A 20,695-nucleotide genomic window follows, 5' to 3' on the forward strand; every position below is an offset into this window, starting at 1 on the left:
ATTAAACTACAGAGCACCGTACCGCACTCTTGCGGGGTAATTTCGTCAGCTGTCATCCGCCATCTTTAATCAAGAGAGCGCAGTGCCGCACTCTATGTGGTGGTGACAAATTCTACATTCGCCATCTTTAATCTACAGAGCGCCGCGCTGCACTCTGTGGTGGAGGACAATTTTAAAAGCTGCCAAGAGAGCATCGTGATAGCATCTGTATTCTTCGACATGTGGTGGCGGATAATTTGAAAAATGCTTTTTGACAGCAGCCATCTTCAGTCAACAGAGCACCGTGCTGTGCACTCTTTGTAGTAGCGGTAGACAATTTATAAGAACATGTCAAGGAATACCTTTGTTCTAAGAAGATATTACAAGAGAAGTGATTAAGAATATAATCGAACACGGTACTCGATACAACATATAATTAGAACATCGGTTGATGTGTTTACAACATATCAGGTGTATACCTTTGTTCTAAGAGAAAAAGTAAGACTAAATTTTGAGCAGCTTACGTAAGATAGCAACTCTTATAACTTCCTTTACTTTGCTAAGGCATAGCTTTATCGAACATACAACGCAATCTTGCACATATCGCGTACCTACATGTTTATACTTGAACACATACTGCTGTTCATAGTTCGATATTGTAGAACACTGCATTGCAAGACTAGAACCAAACAATTTTGAGGAAAAAAATTCTGTTCTCGACATACTTACCGAACTAGACGATACTATACTTACGAATCTGCTCATCACCTTCTTTCTTGCTTTCCTTCTATGAGTAATAAACAAAAACTCTATCTTGCAAATAAGGAGCAGGAGGAAGGTAATACCTAACCTAAAATAAAAGAATATGCCAATTCTACATTATTTATTTACATCTTGTATGTACAAGTTTTATCTCGAATCATTTTACCCTAGTGATGTTTGCGTACTTCTCGACGCAATTCTTGTATGTACAAGTTTAAACTTGCCGTACTACGCTCTCAGCGTACCTCTCCCTACAATATGTACAGTGAATTGTGATGTAAGACAGCGTAACGTAAGTACACACCTCTAGCATAATGTTTACACACACATCTGCTTTATGTAAAATAGTACCTATCAATACTAATATGCCCCCAGGCTAGAGTGTTGGTAGAATTTGGAATGACAAACCGTTTGCAATCAACATTATTAAGGGCTACCTTACTAATTAAATGAGTGTACAACTGGTGCTTCTTGCTTCTAATGACAGACATTTGCTTATGCAAAACAGGTGGATTACTTTTAATGCAATTGTTATAGTTTTCAAAACTTAGCTGATTCTGAACGACATTCTTTTTAACCCCCTTCAATCCCTTTATTTGTAATTCATTTAAGAGTTTTATGCAATATGACTTGGATTTAGTACCTACAAATGAATCGATAATATTCCCAGCACATTCATCTTTCATTTTACCTAGAACCTTTTCGTTCGCTAGCGGTAGATGATATTGATTATTTGCAGGATAGTTACTTGTATCAAACCTACCCAAGTCTGGCTTTATATCATCGTAATAGTCATCAGTTTTGATTTGATAAATAAACGAATCGGTATCTGTGTAGAGCAATTGCGCATTATGCGCGTACTTCTTCATCATATAATCGTAATGGAATTCATACATGAGTGTTTTAGCTAATTCAAGTACTGCGAAGCCGACGTAGGTAGGTTTGTCATACTTAACCTTAACACGATTCATCTGTATAATAACTAAATTCTCATGTATGATGGTGCAGCTGTGGAAATTTGGTTTACTTATTAAATAGTTAGCACCATACTTTTTCTTAATATTTTCCCAGTTTGTAATCAATTTTACATCAACGCCTTTGTCAACATTTTCCATAGTCTTACCAAACACACTGTTATTCATGAGCTTGTAGAAATCTGTTTCAAACTCGTTAACCGCATTCGTTCTTAAATTATTGTTCAGATCGATATATGGCTTTAGCCACGGTGACTGATTAAATTCTAGTACGCGATGAATTTTGGATAACTTCAAACCATGCTGCAAACACTGCTTTAAATTTCGGTAATGAATGATATACTTAGATTTATCACACAAATTAGCAATTAGCATTTTCGTCGTTGATGCGATGTACGGGGGCTTCATATTTTCAGGGCAGAACGGTAGGTCATTATGAGAAGTGTGTAACTCTTTAGGATACTGTAAATCAACTTCGAGGAAATAGCCTTTATCAGCTTCATCGCCTAGGGCGTGCAGCTGTAAAGCATCAATTTCGCACTGCGTTAGCCAGCGGAAACCACTCACCGGTAGATGCTGACTCATCGGCCACCCATACTGATTATTAGCATCGAGATAAACGATATACTGAGATTCCTGACTAGAATCGAAACTCGGCATGTACTTATTATTTGCCTTGGAATACCGCCCGCTGCACTGACTTAGACCGCCTCGAATAGATGATTTTATAAAGTGCACCATATCAATATCAGTTAGCAGTTCCAAATTCACCTGCGAGTATTTTAACATCGCGTCCCAACTTAACCCAGGCGCAGTAACATACTGACATGGGTCAAGGCTGTAGGTTTTCTTGCAAACACAGCGAAAATTTTCAAAAACATCAGCTAACAAAAGTACATCCGTCTTCAAATATAAATCGGGGTATTCACCCAGCGTTTGAATGTGGAACTGCTCCCAGATATGTTGTGCATGTAAATAGTCATCATCACTAATATCTGCTGAATTCAGCGAGCTGTAAAAGGATTGTTTCGATGGTAAGGCACGTTTTTCGAGGCGTTCTAAGCAGTCAAGATATTCATAACAAAAGACACCCTTACGCCGAAGTAAATTAAACTGCGCTTCTTCAGGAAAAACACGTCGAATTTCTGTAAATTGTTCAGGCTGTAAATGACTAGAAAGTTTATCGAGGCTACTCGCCATAAAGCGAAACGAGTCAAGGAATCTCAGTTTTATAGAATGCTCAGCATCTACTTTTACAGACTTTGCAAACGCAATGTACCGCTCTTTATTCTGAGGGATTATATCTACTTTTTCACCTGAAGCTCCAAATTGTGAAATGATGAAATGAGAGTCGTAACCAGATAAGTTATGAAAAATTACAGGGATAAATTTAGGAACTCTATACTTAAGATTACAGCTATAATGAGCGGCACATCTGTAGAAACCCGTTAAATGATCATGATCAAAAACTTTAGGGTCATTTTCGGAAAATTCCCCATCACAAATGCTACACTTTGTAGCACGTTCATGATTATTTAACTGAATTTCGGTGAGTGGCTTCATAGGAATATTACTATTTAGAATACGACCAAGACGAACTGCATCACTTTCAAGTCTTTCTAAAAATACTTTAGCAGCATCATGTCCTCGATAGAGCTCTAACTTGTTAAGCGTACTATCATAACTACACTTGATGTAATACGCGAAGCTATACGGGACATGCATGTGCGTAGTATTAGTGAAAGAGTTGTCAGGATTAGGTAAGCATGTGTTGCATGGCGGGAGGATGGCTTCAAAGTCTGCATAAATCACGAACGGTACCCACATCTGCTTGTGAAAATTTGTAAATTTTAAAACCTTATTGCCTGTAGTAGGTATCTCTGTACGTACATGATTGCAGTCATTCTTGGAATGCTTCGTTAACTGATCTTCAGTTCTAAAATACTGCAAGCATCCATCACATAGCCACTTTTTGTAACACCTGTTTGACAACTGACTACCAACAAGTCTACTCAGATTTTTAATCCAGCAAAAGTGGCTATTCTCACTGTTTTCAATATAGAGTAAGTTAACATGAGTACTCTTCTTATGACATGTATAATACAGAGGACCTACTACAGACTTTTTCTCTACACCATACACATTAATGCTAATGTTATTCAGTTCCTCAAAGCGCTTAATATCCTTTATCTGCACAGGAAATTCTATACTATCGAAATTTAGTTGCGTTGAATAGTGTGGATACGATGATGTTCTATTCGCTACATTCCGTTTCACAGGATTTAAAGCCGACATCACCGCCCATGCAAAACATGCTTCGTCATTGTTTTGGATGTTTACAACAGCTTTTCTTTGCTGAATCCATGTCGGCAGCTCGATGTGCGAAGATCCACGCATAGGATTGTACTTATTGATGTTAACTTCTAGATACATTATTTCAACTAAAGCCCACCCTGATTCCTTTTCCTGAAATTCCTCGCTCTTAGTTGAAATAATGTTAGAGACATCTCTAAGTACATCACCAAAATTAGTCGACTCACTTATGACAAAATTCTTCGTATTAAATGATTTAATGTCCGTTATTTCGGATTCATCCGTGCTTTTAATGTACAAGGCGAAAAGTTCAAAATTAACTTTAAATAAATTATGATTGGACAAAGATTTAGCAAGAAGCTGATGTACATCCGGCTGAACGCAATTTAAAAAGTTTGAAGTGCTCTGAAACTTTTGACTGGTGCGAATTCTGTAACTAGCAATCCTACTTTTAAATGCTGTATTAATTTCCTCGTTGTTTGAGTTACTACCACTTCTACACGCATTGTTTTTATGTGCATTACTCCGTAAGTGTCCCTGAAAATCCGAAGATGGTACATCAGTGTTACAGTGCTCGCAGTGAATAGTTTGAAGTTCATTTTTCCTAGGTTTTTTACTACTAGTACTTTCTATAGCTACATCAGTAGCTGCACGCTTTTTCCCTACTACTACCTGAGGGCAAGTAGATATTTGATGTACCTCTACTAAGTGAGCCTGGTATTGCTCTACATTAGCGAAGTACAGCCCGCAAACATCACATAAAGCGGATGTTATGCTAGGGTGTTTTACTTTTTTATGCCGCGTAAGGGTATCTACCCTTGTAAACGTGGCCTCACACTGTTCGCAGGTGAACGTACCAGACGCCTCACGATGTTTCGATTTTACATGACGCGTAAGGGCATCTCGTCTTGTAAAAGTTACATCGCACTGCGAGCAGGGAAACATCTGAAAAGAGAACAACCAATAGAGATTAGCCTAAAGTTGCGATGTTCAACCTATAGAGGGCGGACATGACTGTGAGTTTGAAATTATACGATTAACCTCTTCTATAGCATGCGGATTAAAGAAAATAACTATTTATCAATAGACTAAAGTTACGATGTTTTAGAAGAAATCAAGTTTCAGCCTGTTGAGGTCAGACATAGCTATGTGTGTGTTTGAAATTACAAAATTAACCTCGTCTATAGCATGAGGATTGAAGAGAACGACTATTTATCAATAGACTAAAGTTACGATGTTTTAGAAGAAACCAAGTTTCAGCCTGTTGAGGTCAGACATAGCTATGTGTGTGTTTGAAATTATAAAATTAACCTCGTCTATAGCATGCGGATTGAAGAGAACTATTTATCAATAGACTAAAGTTACGATGTTCGGAAGAAACCAAGTTTCAGCCTGTTGAGGTCAGACATAGCTATGTGTGTGTTTGAAATTATAAAATTAACCTCGTCTATAGCATGAGGATTAAAGAGAACGACTATTTATCAATAGACTAAAGTTACGATGTTTTAGAAGAAACCAAGTTTCAGCCTGTTGAGGTCAGACATAGCTATGTGTGTGTTTGAAATTATAAAATTAACCTCGTCTATAGCATGAAGATTGAAGAGAACGACTATTTATCAATAGACTAAAGCTACGATGTTTTAGAAGAAACCAAGTTTCAGCCTGTTGAGGACAGACATAGCTATGTGTGTGTTTGAAATTATAAAATTAACCTCGTCTATAGCATGAGGATTGAAGAGAACGACTATTTATCAATAGACTAAAGTTACAATGTTTTAGAAGAAATCAAGTTTCAGCCTCTTGAGGTCAGACATAGCTATGTGTGTGTTTGAAATTATAAAATTAACCTCGTCTATAGCATGAGGATTGAAGAGAACGACTATTTATCAATAGACTAAAGTTACGATGTTTTAGAAGAAACCAAGTTTCAGCCTGTTGAGGACAGACATAGCTATATGTGTTTGAAATTATAAAATTATCCTCGTCTATAGCATGAGGATTGAAGAGAACGACTATTTATCAATAGAGTAAAGTTACGATGTTTTAGAAGAAACCAAGTTTCAGCCTGTTGAGGTCAGACATACCTTAAAATCTTCGCGCTGCAAACTGTTACTCAGATGAATAAAATGCGTGCGTTCAAGCCTGAAACTCGAATGATAATATTCTTGTCGCACCTAAAAAAGAAGAAACATATATGAATGTAGTGTAGGGTACATCAGCTAGCCTAGCTATCTTTACAACTCAAAGTTCGAAAACATACCTTAAAAATGCACGTGTTGCAGAATGTTACTCGGATGAAAAAATGCGTACTTTCAAGCCTGTAACTCGAATGATAATATTCTGGTCGTACCTAAAAGAAAAGAACAAACATATATGAATGTAGTGTAGGGTACATCAGCTAACCTAGCTATCTTTACAACTCAAAGTTCGAAAACATACCTTAAAAATGCATGTGCTGCAGACTGTTACTCGGATAAATAAAATGCGTACGTTCAAGCCTGAAACTCGAATGATAATATTCTGGTCGTACCTAAAAAGAAAAGAACAAACATATATGAATGTAGTGTAGGGTACATCAGCTAACCTAGCTATCTTTACAACTCAAAGTTCGAAAACATACCTTAAAAATGCACGTGCTGCAGACTGTTACTCGGATGAATAAAATGCGTACTTTCAAGCCTGTAACTCGAATGATAATATTCTAGTTGTACCTAAAAAGAAAAGAACAAACATATATGAATGTAGATGTCTATTACCTAGCGTAGAAGTTGCTTTGCAAACAGTAACTAACAGTTCTAGCTTACCTAAAGATAAAGGCTGAAGAATAATATTCACAGCAGAACTTAGACGGGAGATGTGTACGTAATAAACGCATACAGAGAACTGTGAGCGCTTCACGCAGACTGCAGCGAGTAAATATGCTGCTTGTTACCAAGCGGATGTGAAAGTCGCTGACAACTGCAGTACAGTTGGAACTAAATGTTTATGCAAAAAGAGCTCTCCTGAGGGTCTTACGCTGAGTTCTGCAGGCTGACGTATTTAAGCCGGAATCGAACCTGCTGTTGATGCCGAGGTGTCAGAATTTAAGAGTTCTGCAGCGGATCGAGCCTTGGAAAGTTAGCGCGCGATCCTCGACCTCCGGACTTAAACGGGAGGGTACTAAGCTACATCCGCGGTATTCCTTACCTGTAAGCACTTAAAGGTATTGAGCTAAAACTACATTTAGCTAGATCATGTAATTACACGTTATGACGATCGCGCAGGCCCCTCGCCTAGCATTTGCTATTTTTTACGGCTTCCAACAGTAGGAGTTCGAACCCGCTATCTTCCGAAGTAGCGAGAATGATTGCGGGTACAAGAGTGTTGAGGGTGATTCATTTGTCGGATGGAGGTGATAAGCCTTGTGCAGGCTTCTTCGGTAGGAGTAGGCTATGTGCTGGTACCGGGACATCTAGTTATAAAACCCGCTACAACTGATTTGTGGCGTAGACTGCGATTTAAAATCCTAGTCAGGAAGGGTAACCGGTCGTAAAACTATGGTGTATGATCTAAGAGGCGGGGTGTGCAAAAAAGCCAGCATTAAGTAAGGGCTGTTGATAGGGGGCTTTAAACCTTGTGCAGACTCCTTCGAAAATGGTTGTGAGTACAAGACGTTGATGGTGATTCATCTGTCGGATGGAGGCAATAAACCTTGTGTAGGCTTCTTCGGTAGGAGTAGGCTATGTGCCGGTACCGGGATATCTAGTTATAAAACCCGCTATAACAAATTTATCGCGTATACTGCGATTTAAAATCCTAGTCAGGAAGGGTAACCGGTCGTAAAACTATGGTGTATGATCTAAGAGGCGGGATGTGCAAAAAAGCCAGCATTAAGTAAGGGCTGTTGATAGGGGGCGTTAAACCTTGTGCAGGCTTCCCCGAAACTGATTGTGAGTACAAGATGTTGAGGGTGATTCATCTGTCGGATGGAGGCGTTAAGTTGTGTGCAGGCTTCTTCGGTAGGAGTAGGCTATGTGCCGGCACTGGGATATCTAGTTATAAAACCCGCTATAACAAATTTATCGCGTATACTGCGATGTAAAATCCTAGTCCTTTAACGTCAGGAAAGGTAACCGGTCGTAAAACTATGGTGTATGATCTAAGAGGCCGGGTGTGCAAAAAGCCAGCATTAAGTAAGGGCTGTTGATGGGGGTGTTAAACCTTGTGCAGGCTTCCCCGAAACTGATTGTGAGTACAAGATGTTGAGGGTGATTCATCTGTCGGATGGAGGCGTTAAGCCTTGTGCAGGCTTCTTCGGTAGGAGTAGGCTATGTGCTGGCACCGAGTTTTACCCTCTCCCTACGGTAGTATATTACATTCTTAGGCAGTTTCTAGGGTGTGCAAAAAGCCAGTATTAAGTAAGGGCTGTTGATGGCTGGTGTTAAACCTTGTAGAGGCTCATTCAACAGGAGAAGCCTACATGCCGGCACCGTGCAGGCTCTTTCGATAGGGGTAGGCTATATGCTGGTACTGTGTTTTAACCTCTCCGTACAATCATAATATTTTATGTTAGGAACTTACACGAGCTAAATGCTACACAGCTAAGAAGACGTTCCGTGAGTTACAAGTGGCTTATCAGCACGCAGTGTCCCCGTTCAAGGTTAGTGCAGCCGGAAGATGCGTGTACAATTTCAGTCAACACATGCATTCTTGACCTCGCTCTGAATGACTGCGCCGATACAACTTCAAAGATAGTGTTCTATGCGGTAGAACAAAAAATGTAACCCATAGCATGCTACTAAAGCTTAACACTGTAAATGTTTGGAGCTCCTGTTTTACAGCTAGATGTAGTTCCTAACGTAACAGGACCGGGATTAAAAATATGTTTTACAGCCGAGCACCCCCTTCCATAACATGAGATTTTAAATCGCAAGTATCTGTTTTACGGCCGGTTGCCCTTCCTGACGCGAGATTTTAAATCACAAGAATCTGTTTTACAACAGGATGCCCTTCTAGGATTTTAAATAGCAGTATCTAGCCTCTTACATCATACACTATTGTTTTACGGTCGGTTGCCCTTCCTGACGTGAGATTTTAAATCACAAGAATCTGTTTTACAACTGAATGCCCTTCTAGGATTTTAAATAGCAGTATCTAGCCTCTTACATCATACACTATTGCTTTCGACCGGTTGCCCTTCCTGACGTCAAAGAACTGGGATTAAGAATCTGTTTTACAACTAGTTGCTCTTTTTAACACGAGAATCGGGGTTCTACAGCTAGATGCTCAAAGCAGTATCTAGCCTCTTACATCATACACTATTGTTTCACGGTATGGCCGGTTGCCCTTCCTGACGCTGAAAGACCAGGATTTAGCCAGTTACCCTTCCTGATGTAACAAGACTAGGATTTTTTTTAGACTGCACTTAGCTAGAAATAGCCACACGAAATTATTATATAGAAAGAGAATTGCTGGGCGGATGACAGCTGACGCAAGAGTGCGGTACGGTGCTCTGTAGTTTAAAGATGGCGGATGACAGCTGACGCAAGAGGGCAGCACGGTGTTCTGTGGTTTAAAGATGGTGGATGACAGCGCATAGGTTTGTTTCCAAACAAGAGAATGTAGAAATTTTCAAATTGCCGCCGCCACATTTCAAAGGTATCTAGCTAAAGAGTGCAGCACTGAGTTTGTGATGCAAGATGGCGGATGATAGCTGTCAGAAAAAAGCACGTGAGTTTGTAGAGTACGTGGAATTTACCGCCACCACAAAGAGGGCAGCACTGTGCTCAAAGATGGCTGCTGTCATGTGGAATTGTCTACCACCACATTTCAAAGGTATCTAGTGTACCCGCTCAATGCCTGAGTCCCAACCAGCATTTATCTCAGGGAGTGTTACGGTCCGAATCCATCGCAACTACTACTCAATAAAAAATATAATGTTTTGAGATATAAGATCTCAAACTAAATGTAAGGGCGCCATCCAATCAGTACTACAGGGTTGAACGGGACACTCTAATCTTTATCTTTAAGGCTCATCATAAAACACACAAATTTATATATATATTCAGATCAAAGGGAAATTATGAAGGCTCCGTCCTAGGAATGGGGACGGATATTTAAACGGTCACCAAGGGTTTACTATTCTCCAAGAACAAGAACCTGGAACTGTTTCCTTGCAAATGCTAAAGGAGCATTTATTTAAGTAAACAAATGAAATTTTACACACAATCAAAATCTGTTGACCCTTGATTTGCCGGTAATTTGGCAAATTATTCCTGAAAAATGATTACATAATATTTGTCACTTTTGACCACCCTTCCATTTTGGTGGTAGAACCGTTGATATCTGAAGGTATCAGATTTACCTTCGTTAACACCATGACCATATTTGATCATGGACCAAGAACCTGTTGGCTAAGTAGGCGCGATCACATGGACCATGTTATCGCCTCTACTTTAATTGAGATGAGACCAACCCGGGAAACTACAAACTCTCCCGGGTTCCTAACCAAGATATGCTAATCGTTAGTTGAAGGAATACGACAAAGGGACTCTAACCTAATGGTCCAGATGTAGGGATTTGCCTTCATTTACACATATTAACTTAACTTATTATTTACAACCAATTGACATTATTTCGTTAATTCGCCAGCTGACTTCCCTAGTATCATCCATCATCATCATCCGAAATAATAATAAGAAAATTAAATAAAATAAAAAATATTTTATTAAATATTAATTTTATTATTATTATTATTATCATCATTATCTGTGGAGATCATGATTATCGTAACCCGTAATCATCCTCGGACTAATATTTCAACATTTCGCGATTTTATTTATTTTCATCTGAAATAAATAAAAGTACCTTCATTGATTATTCTTCTTCTCCTTCTTCAAATATTCTCATTATTATTATTATTAGTTAAAAATCTCAAATTTTTCATTTCAACTCCCAACATCATAATTATGTCCAAATTAAAAAAAAGTAAATTCTTCAAAAAATAAAAAGTACCTATTCTTTATTTTATTATTATTATTATTATTATTATTTTTAAAAAAAAATTTATTTCGCATTTTACACGGTAGTCCACTCTTAATATGTTTAACGCATAACCCCTTTTACAATTTCTATTTATTTTGGCACTAATCAATCCAGATATGATTTACTTGGAATATTATTATTATTATTACTTCTTTCGAGAATCTTTATTTTTATTCCCCATCTTTATAATTTGGTCACATACGTTCTCTCCCAAACAGAAATCACCAAGATCCGAATTCACATCGGTCAGGACATACTAGTGTTCGAATCCGCCACCTCATTTTCGTACTGCCGTTAATTCATGGAGACCATATGCTCCTAAGACAATTCTCAAATCCCATAACACCTCGCAGTTGGGCAAATACCTCCAATCTCTGCAAGTGTTAAATTATTCCTTCCTTTTTTTCATTTTTGAAGTCCATTTATCCATTGGAACTCTTCAAAACATTTTCACCAATTAACCCTCGGTGTGTGGACTCTATTCTGCCATTCAATACACCGGTATATAAATACAACCTCTATGTGGGCCTTAAGATCCATCTATTTCTTCATCAACACCAGTACAATTCACTTTCATTTCGGGCCGGATTTCTGTCCCACAAAACTCCAAATCTCAACCTTTGGCTCAAATCCCTCTGGATCTCAAACATAGCGTGACCATATTATAACAGTGCCTATCTCGTTTCTACCAAAATTATTTATGATTATTATGGAGTCCAAAAAAACGTTAAATCAAACATTTAGTGTTAAAACCGGATTCACTGCACAAATTATAATTATTCACGGCACAGGTGATCTCCACATTTAAATTACTTTAATTTGCAATCATACTATCCAACTAGGCCCGTGCCTTTATTCTCAAAGATTATTATTAAACACGCCTTTACACATTACCAAATTCTAATGTCCTACTTCGACACTTGTACAGACTATTATTATTTTGTCCACTGGCGAACTTCGCGATATTTACACACATATTAATGGACTTCATTCCGTCCCACAACAATTTAATCACTTGGCAATCCTACCTCTGGATTATCTTAACAACATGCCTTAATATCTATCAAGGTTCCGATAACGGAAACCCACTTTGGAAGCACTTCTAAATGAATATTTACATTATCTTTATGTGAAACGTGCTCCATAATCATGGCACACAACTCAAGCACTTGACTGAACAACTCAACCCTACTATACTCTATTTAATAATCAAAATTATGATGAGTGCTTGATCTAATCTACATATTAATTTGTCCCTTTGTCTATCTATCATTGAATTTATACGAGCCGTAACGGCTCGTTTCACAATCAAGTTACCATGATAAAATATGATTTCCTCCCCTTAACGATAGCTATCTATTAATACATTAAAAGGTACTCAACTCTGCCATTGTAGTCTGCTAAAACCGGACGAGAAGCCATAGCCCCTCCGGTTTTTAGCAATGCATCTCGCTGGTATTCATGCCAGCTTGAAGAATTAATCCTTGACCCTTTCCAACTTTACACATTCTGAATAAAAACAAATAAATTAACTGTTGCACTTTGGAATAATTTCCACCCTAGATTCTATTCACAAATTTTACACTCTCGGCCTTGTACATTCTTCATTCCTTTCCCGGACACTAGGGACATGGGATACCTCGGGATCCCCTTTACAACGGCCCGTGCGCGCACTTGAATTTCCCGTCTCACGTTCGTGTAGCTGACCAGGTATCAGTTTAGAATCGACTGTTTACTAGGTGACATAAACACTCGTGACCGTTCTCATGTAACGCACTTCCTAATCTGTTGGTAGAATCTCACACTCCGTAAGTTATGCTTTACTGAGTCCTGTCTATTTGAAACACTTCATACTAGTATACTGCTCCATACTGTACTATGAGCTACATCACGTCATGAATCACTGTACTATGTAACAATATAATACTTCGAACTCTACTCCATGAGTAAGTACACACTCGCACCCCTGGCGTAGTCACGGCTCGAACGCTTTGTCAAAAGTAGTCACGTGCCACGGGCGTGGTATCCGCCCGAACACTTTGTCAGAAGTACTCTCGTCCTAGTGTACGACCTCATATTTATACTTGTATCCCCTCTCTTCCGAGTTCAACGGAGGTCATCTTGGAACGCACAGTCCCGATATCTTCATACGACAGCTTGCGGTTTGGCCAGTGGCTTAAATATATGATCCAATGATGTAATTATGTTCTCAAATGCTCTATACCAATTCTCAACTATTATCGTTCGCTGGTAATGGATATATTCGCGAATTTAGCTGCCGTAACCCGGCTCGGGGTTTCGCGCTCTATTGTGGCGTCCTTTGCCTTCATCCAATCAACGAATAGCGTCCATGAATTCTCAGAATTACACCATGCAATCTCCCGCAATTATTAACTTTATATCAGTTTTATGGTATAGTAAGGTTCCTAAATTCCACTTTATTGTGAATCGATACTTGACTTTTTCTATAAGTTTAATCCACGGAGTTAGCCTCGCTAGTGCTTCTTACAATACGAAGTTGTCGCCTTGCTTTGGTCAAGTGAATTTTTCCATTGGTCCACCTTACCCACGTGACCGGGAAGGCTCATATTTTTTTCTTCTAGTGCCAACCCCGTGTCCCACTCCGGCTAGTTACATGGAGATACCTCGCCATCATTTCTCAGAATTTTGCACACGGCTCCCTGCGCTGTTGCTACTACCAAGACTGCCCCGGGCTAGGAAAACTTTGGCAACAAGCTAGCCTCTCTCTTTCCTTGTTGTTACAAATTCTGAGAAACCTAATTCTGTCCCCCCATTGTGTTTGTTAATCTCACTGGAGACAAGAGTCTGTGGTATGGTGAAACCTGCCATCTCGGCCTGGCCTGTTCTTACTGTACGTACAGTAAGATACTATTTATTCTGAAAATGAAATATATATTCCTCATTAATTCCTCATAGTTTCAATTGCATGACGCTTATCATACCACCACCAGGGTGCATTATTTCCCACGCTACGTTTAAAAATTTTGTGCATACATGAAATTTTTAATAACTTTGGAATCACTATAGCGTCATCAATTAATTTCTGACATCCTTCTAAACTCAAGCAGTTCCTTGGCTTCAACAATCTCGTTCCGTCGTCGATGATTCTCCTTTCGAAGTGCTTCGTTCTCTTGTTCTATCTGACGAATCATTGCTATGAACTCCAGGACGTCGCTGTCTAGGTTTCCACATTCTGAACATGGTCTGGCTATTGGTGTAGGCCGGGTCATATTTACATCTACTTCCATGGCTTCTTCTTCTCCTACGGCATCTTCTTCTTCATCTCCTTCCCCCTCTTCTTCTGCCTCGTCTTCTTCGTCTTCTCCGCCTTCTTCCATACCCTCGGCTGGAGTGTGGTACAATTTAAGGTTTGCTGCGTTGTACACACTTTCTGTGGTGCCATCCATGCTCTGGACCTTGTAGGAATTATTCTCGTAAGTATGAATAATTTTGAATGGTCCCACATAAAGTCGAGAAAATTTGTGGTATACCTTTTGCTCTGGATTCGATGGCGTCGGCTTCTTGACTAATACAAGCTCGCCTACCCTCAATGGGCGATGAAACCGCTTGTTCCTCAACCTCCTCAACCTTCTATCAGCTTGCGCTTGCAGGTGTTCACGTGTCTTAGTTACGCACATTTCTTGTGACTCTCGCGGATCCGTCGGGCAATCGACGACTTCATGCCATGGTCTGGCTGGAAATTGGTTATGGTGAACCACCGCAGGTATCCGTCCCGTAGCTTCGTGCATAGTGGTATTGATACATTCTGTGATTATCGGCACCACATCGATCCATCGCCAGTGTGCTTCTGAGCAGTAAATCCTACAGAATTTGGCGATCTCCCTCATGATTCGTTCTGACCGGTTGGCTTCAGGATGCCGTATCGAGCTCAGTACATGTTTGATGTCTAGCCTGCGTAGTTCGTTTGCAAATGCCAAGGATGTGAATTGACTTCCATGGTCAGTCAAGATGAATTTCGGCTTTCCCATGGTTGGGATTATGTGAGATATTATCCCCCTCAATACCAGTTTAGAATTTGCTTTCTGCATGGGATATAGAGCCACGAATTTGGAAAACACGTCTAAGCTTACTAAAATGAATTTGTTTCCCCTGCGGGCCTTTGGCAAAGGGCCGTATAGGTCCATTGCGAACATCTCTTTTGGCTCAGTTGGTAACAATGGACGCGGTGATTGTTTGAGCAAGAATGGATTCGGCTTAATGCGCTGACAAATGTCACATGTTCGCAATACATCTCTGACAATTTTGTTCATTCTATTCCATACGAACGTTTCTTGGATCGTGGATAACACCTTCCCGATTCCACCGTGGCCTATGACTCGGTGAACGTGATTTACCAGTGCCTTTTGGATCTCCGAAGGCACGACTATCCTCAGCTTCGTATGGTTCTCGTCCACGAACTTGTGCAGGGTCCCATTGTAATAATGGTAATTTGGAGCCATTTTTCCTGCTCTAACAAATTCGGGACTGCCAGGTTGAAGTTTCTGGGTAAAGAAATCAATCATTAAATTGGTAAAATCGTCTCTCTTCTGCAGCGTTCCGATTTCTCTCAATTTTTCAAGTACCTCACGATCCTCATCGACCAATTCCAAACGGTGTATCGCGAAATTGTCTGGGTTCGGGTTACGGCTTAATGTATCCGCCAAGATATTCAATTTTCCTGGGCAGTGTTCAACGGTAAGATCAAACTGTTGAACAAACAAAGCCCAACGGCTGACCCTCTCACTTGCCATATTGGTTTTCATTATGAATGTCAATGCCTTGTGATCTGTGCGAATGATAATCGGGAAACCATAGATTATTTTCCTCCAATATTGCAAGGCATTGACGATGGCCAACATCTCTAACTCGGTGATGGTGTATTTGGTCTCATGTTTCCGCAATTTTCGGCTCATGAACGCAATGTATGTTTTCTTGCTATTGTTCTCTGGTTCTTCTTGCAATAGGACCGCTCCGATCCCTATGGTGGAAGCGTCCGTCTGAATGATAAATTTAGCTTTGTAGTCTGGATATCCTAATTTTACGCTCTGCAATAGCCTTTGCTTGGTTTGATCGAAAGCCTGTTCGCATGCTGAATCCCACTTCCAACGGTTGTTCTTTCTGAGAAGGTCTTGCAATGGTGCCACGACTGATGTATACTCTGGGCAATGATCCGCGAAGAATTTACACATACCGAGAAACTGCCTGATATGTTTAATTTTGGTAGGTTTTGGGAATAACCTGATTGCCTCTATTTTCAAAGGATTCGATCGTACTCCTTCTCCGTCAACTAAGTGACCCAAAAACAGAACTTCTTCTTGACACAGATGGGACTTAGGTAGATTTACTTTGAAGTTATTCTTCCCCAAATCTGTGAGGACCTCGTCGATGATTTCTAAATGTTCCTCTAGAGTCTTTGTGGCTATCAAAATATCATCCACATACCGAATGGTTGTGTCTCTGACTTTAGGGCTGAGGTTTCGATCAAGAGCGCGGATAAGAACTGATCCAGCGTTCTTAATACCAAATGGGAGCCTGTTAAAAACATATGTTTGCTGGTCAAACAAAAATCCAGTCAACAATTTTGATTTCTCTTCTAATACTATATGATGAAAGGACGAGGTGAGATCAAACGTCGAGAAGAACCTCATGTCCCTAAATTTCTTTAAAATTTCTTTAATGGCTGGCGCTTGTTCATATTCTGGTACCAGTCTCTCATTTATGGCCCGTGCGTCCAGGCAAATGCGCACGGAACCATCGGGTTTTCTGACCACCACTAACGGGTTCAAGAATGGAGTCGGGGACTTAGATATAAGACCTTCCTTCTCCATGTCCCTAATAGCCTCCCTGACTTGCGGATAGAATTTCTCCGCGACAGGGTATACCTTTCTCTTATACGGGGACCAGTCGTTAACATTTAATTCATATTCAAAATTTTGTATTTTCCCCGGTTTCGCGCCAAATGTGTCCCAATGTTTTCTCAAAATGTCCGCTAATTTTGCCTTGCCCTCTAGATCGATGTTTGCTTCATTAAATTTTCCCTCAATGTTCTTCTCACAATTTCCATCATCTTCTCCCATAGTTCCTACGATTTCTTCTGTTTCAACGCCGGCTGCGTCTACTAGTTCGTTGTCCCAAACTTGAACCTCCGTATTCCAGACAGTTTCTTCATTATTATTTTTCGCTTCCTGAGTGTCCATTGATGCGTCCTCTATACTATCTTCACACTTGAACTTGATTGTATTGTCTCCCATGTCAATCAAAGCGTGATACTCCGTCATGAAATCAGCTCCAATGATAAGGTTGTAGTTAATCTTAGCCATCACCACGAATGCGTGTGGAAAGGTCGACTGACCAATTTTGACTTCTAATAAAGCTTGCTGCTTACAAATGACATTTTTGTCCGGAACTATCCCTCAAATTTGATACTCGAAACTGGAATAATAGGGATATTAAATTTTGATTTTAATTCATCCATTAAATTTTGTGAAACTACGGAGATGCTAGCGCCTGTATCAATAAGTGAGCGTATCTTTAAGTTCCCAATCCTAGTGAAGATAATGGGTAACTGTCTGATGCCCTTGGCGATCAGAGGTTGAGGGTCGTCGATCAATTCCTCCGGGGTCGCAATCCATGAATCGATCTTTGCGATCGTCCATTCCCCCTCTAAAATTTGGCGTTTTTTTTTGTAGCCCCGAACCTTTGTTCAGGGTCAAATTGGCTTGCATTCAGATCCAATTGGCGCTCCGATCTGGCTTGCTGTAGCTGCATGCTCTCAGCTCCGGAAACCTGTTCATCTAGATTCCTATTCTGGATCGCATCTTTCCATTTCCGTTTATTCAGTTCATCTATATATCGCCTGCTCTCCTGATGTCTATCCTCCAATTCGTCATTTGGCTTCTGACGAGCTGTATGCTGGGCTGGGTTCCGTCCTGGGTACGGGTAAGGTCGACTGTTATTCCTCCTTCCCTCATATCCTCGGTATCCCCTATCTCTCTGGAAGTTTCCCCGGTACTGCGGTCTTCCTTTCTCCTGAAATGTCCCTCGGTTGTTCCATGGTCTAGGTTGCCAATTTTGTTCATACGCTCTCCCCTTAGAAGTTGTTAATTCACGACTGGTGTTCGTGCTCTGATCTCTAGTGGACTCTGTGTTCGGGCTTGTCCCCATCTCAATATTATTAATTTGCGGCTCTGACGATCGTTGGTGCCTACCATTTCCGTGATGGGTCGTCTGGTCAAGTTGCCTTAACAGACTTTCCGCCTGTACTGCAGTGCGTACATTGGAAGCAATCAGCATTCGTTGAATTTCAAACGGCAACTGCTTCGCAATAGCACTTATGAGCTCGGTCTCACAGACCGGATTATCCAACTCGCGCATTTTATGAAATTGTGCGGTGAAGTACTCGGAGTACTTTGTTGGCGCAGAAGTAGAGTATCGTCTCGAGTATAACTCTAACCTGAGATTCTGCTGCGACTCCATACTCCAATACTTCTGTAAAAAGGCTTGGCGGAACCCCATGAAGTCGTCAAAGGTGTAAAGAAACGCCCTGAACCAAATCGCTGGCGCTCCGTCCAAAAATTTTTCCACTGTCCGCAGTTGTTTTTCGGCAGGTATTCTGTGCTCTTGGATGTAATTCGTGATCTCCCTGATGAACCATTTTGGTGTGATTTGCCCTCGAGAATCGAACTTGGGAGGTTTGTCATCTGACATCCTAATAAAATGAACTATAGGATACGTCGCATGGTTCGCAGAAGCCGACGATGATCCGTCTCCCATGTGGAGTTTCGAACCTGTCGTATCAGCTGCCAAGTTTTCCTCCTTCATCCTATTCAACCCTCTATTCTCTGGGGTCTCGAACTCCCTATACTCTAGGTTAAAGTCTCGAGTACCGGACCTGTCCTCGTGCGTTTTTAACAGTTCAACTTCCTTCCTCAGTTCATCTATTTTATCCGCGTTGACATCCGCAATGAACTTAGTCTTAAACTGTCTCTCTACGCACTCTTCCAGTTTAATGCCTAATTTTCGTTCCAACTCTTCGGTTTCCTGCTCCCGTATTTCAAGTGCTTCGGTCGCTTTGATCAGCTTATCATTCATATCTTCACAAGCCTCCAACCTGTGATCTAGACTTTCGATCCGGACTCCTGCATCCTCTAATTTGGTTGAAACCTCACGATTATTTTTGAGGGATTCAACTTCTGACTCCAGAACCGAAACCTTCGCTTCCGTACGTTGGTGGTCAGTACGTAGCGTTTCCACGTTTTTCACTATTTCGTCAGTTTTCCGTGCGGTTTGAATGATATGGCCTTGGATCTGAGACCTAATCTCCTCCCGTCCTAGCCGACACTCCTCTCGCATTTTGTCATTTTGGGCCTTTGACTCATCACGATCAGCTGACATCTGGGTCGTGATTTCGTTGAGTCCTGCCACTAGCCTTTCCCTGATCTCGTTACGATCCTCCAATGCTTCGGACCTAACTCGCTCTACCCTCTCGGTCACTCGGATCAGACTTGAATCGAAATGTTCTTTCATTTCCTCCTTCGTCTTATGACACGCCTCGCGTACCTGGTCTAACCCTCTGGTAAATTCCTGTTCGTAATTTTGACACGCGGTCCGCACTTCACCTATTTGCTCCGCTAACTCCATCTTACTGTTATCACACGCGATCCGCATTTCTTCAAATTTCTGTTCAATGGACCTATTAGTTTGTTCGATAGCCCTATTAGATTGTTCGATAGACTGTTTTAAGGAATCATTATTTTGATCCATAGACTGTTTCAAAGAATTATTTGACTGTTCATTAGACTTTTCTAATGACTTAAATTGAAGAGCCATAGCCCTCATCATATCCGCCATCGTAAGTGATTCTTCCTCTCCTACATGTCCATCCTGGGATATCTCCCCCTCTACATCAGACAAACTGAATTTATATAATAACAAATTAGGGCCAAACGGCTCCTCGCCCTACAGCACTACGTTTAACAGTTGGTCAAGGTCCTATCATATAACGGTTCAATACTCGAATTAAATTCCTATTTTCTTACCACAATTTATATTCAACCACTCGTATCAAACAACGAGTAGCATAAGGACAACAAATCTTGCTTGGTTCCATCCAGAATAAATACGTGTCAGACACATATAGAAAATAATTTTTAAAACTGTTATGTCAAACACCACCTAAAATTTTTGACATAACACCGCCGTCTCGTAGCTTTAAATCTGAAATTAATAAATTCTCGTCGACAGTTCCAGTTCTCATTCCTGTATTAACTTGGAGTCTGGTACCAAGTATAAATTTTACCATATTCTCCTTGTTCCTACAATATACTCCTACTGCCCTTTGGTGACCAAAGTGTGGAGCCTCCACGTTCGCAGATATAAAATCGCATCAGAAATTTTACAAAAAAAATATTTTACTAACTGATGAGCCCAACACCTACTTCTATCATCCTTTAAAACGAGTCCCGTTCGGAAATTACTACTAGCCTATGCTATGTTAATAAATTTCTGAACACAATGACCGAATAACTAAATGAAAACAAATGAAATGTAAACATCCAATTTAATAAACAAAGTATTATAACAATGGGGTCATCTCGTACACTAGATGATGCCATCACTATTTA

At 40.3% G+C, this 20,695-nt stretch overlaps 1 protein-coding gene across 1 annotated transcript in view; it reads left to right on the plus strand.

The window, feature by feature from the left end:
• LOC136872767 (phospholipid phosphatase 1) overlaps positions 1-20,695 on the plus strand; it is a 657,649-nt gene that overhangs the window by 91,199 nt on the left and 545,755 nt on the right. The gene's annotated exons all lie outside the window — the stretch shown is intronic.

Source organism: Anabrus simplex, chromosome 4 (genome assembly GCF_040414725.1).
Source record: "Anabrus simplex isolate iqAnaSimp1 chromosome 4, ASM4041472v1, whole genome shotgun sequence".
In the NCBI taxonomy this organism is placed as follows: Eukaryota; Metazoa; Arthropoda; class Insecta; order Orthoptera; family Tettigoniidae; genus Anabrus; species Anabrus simplex.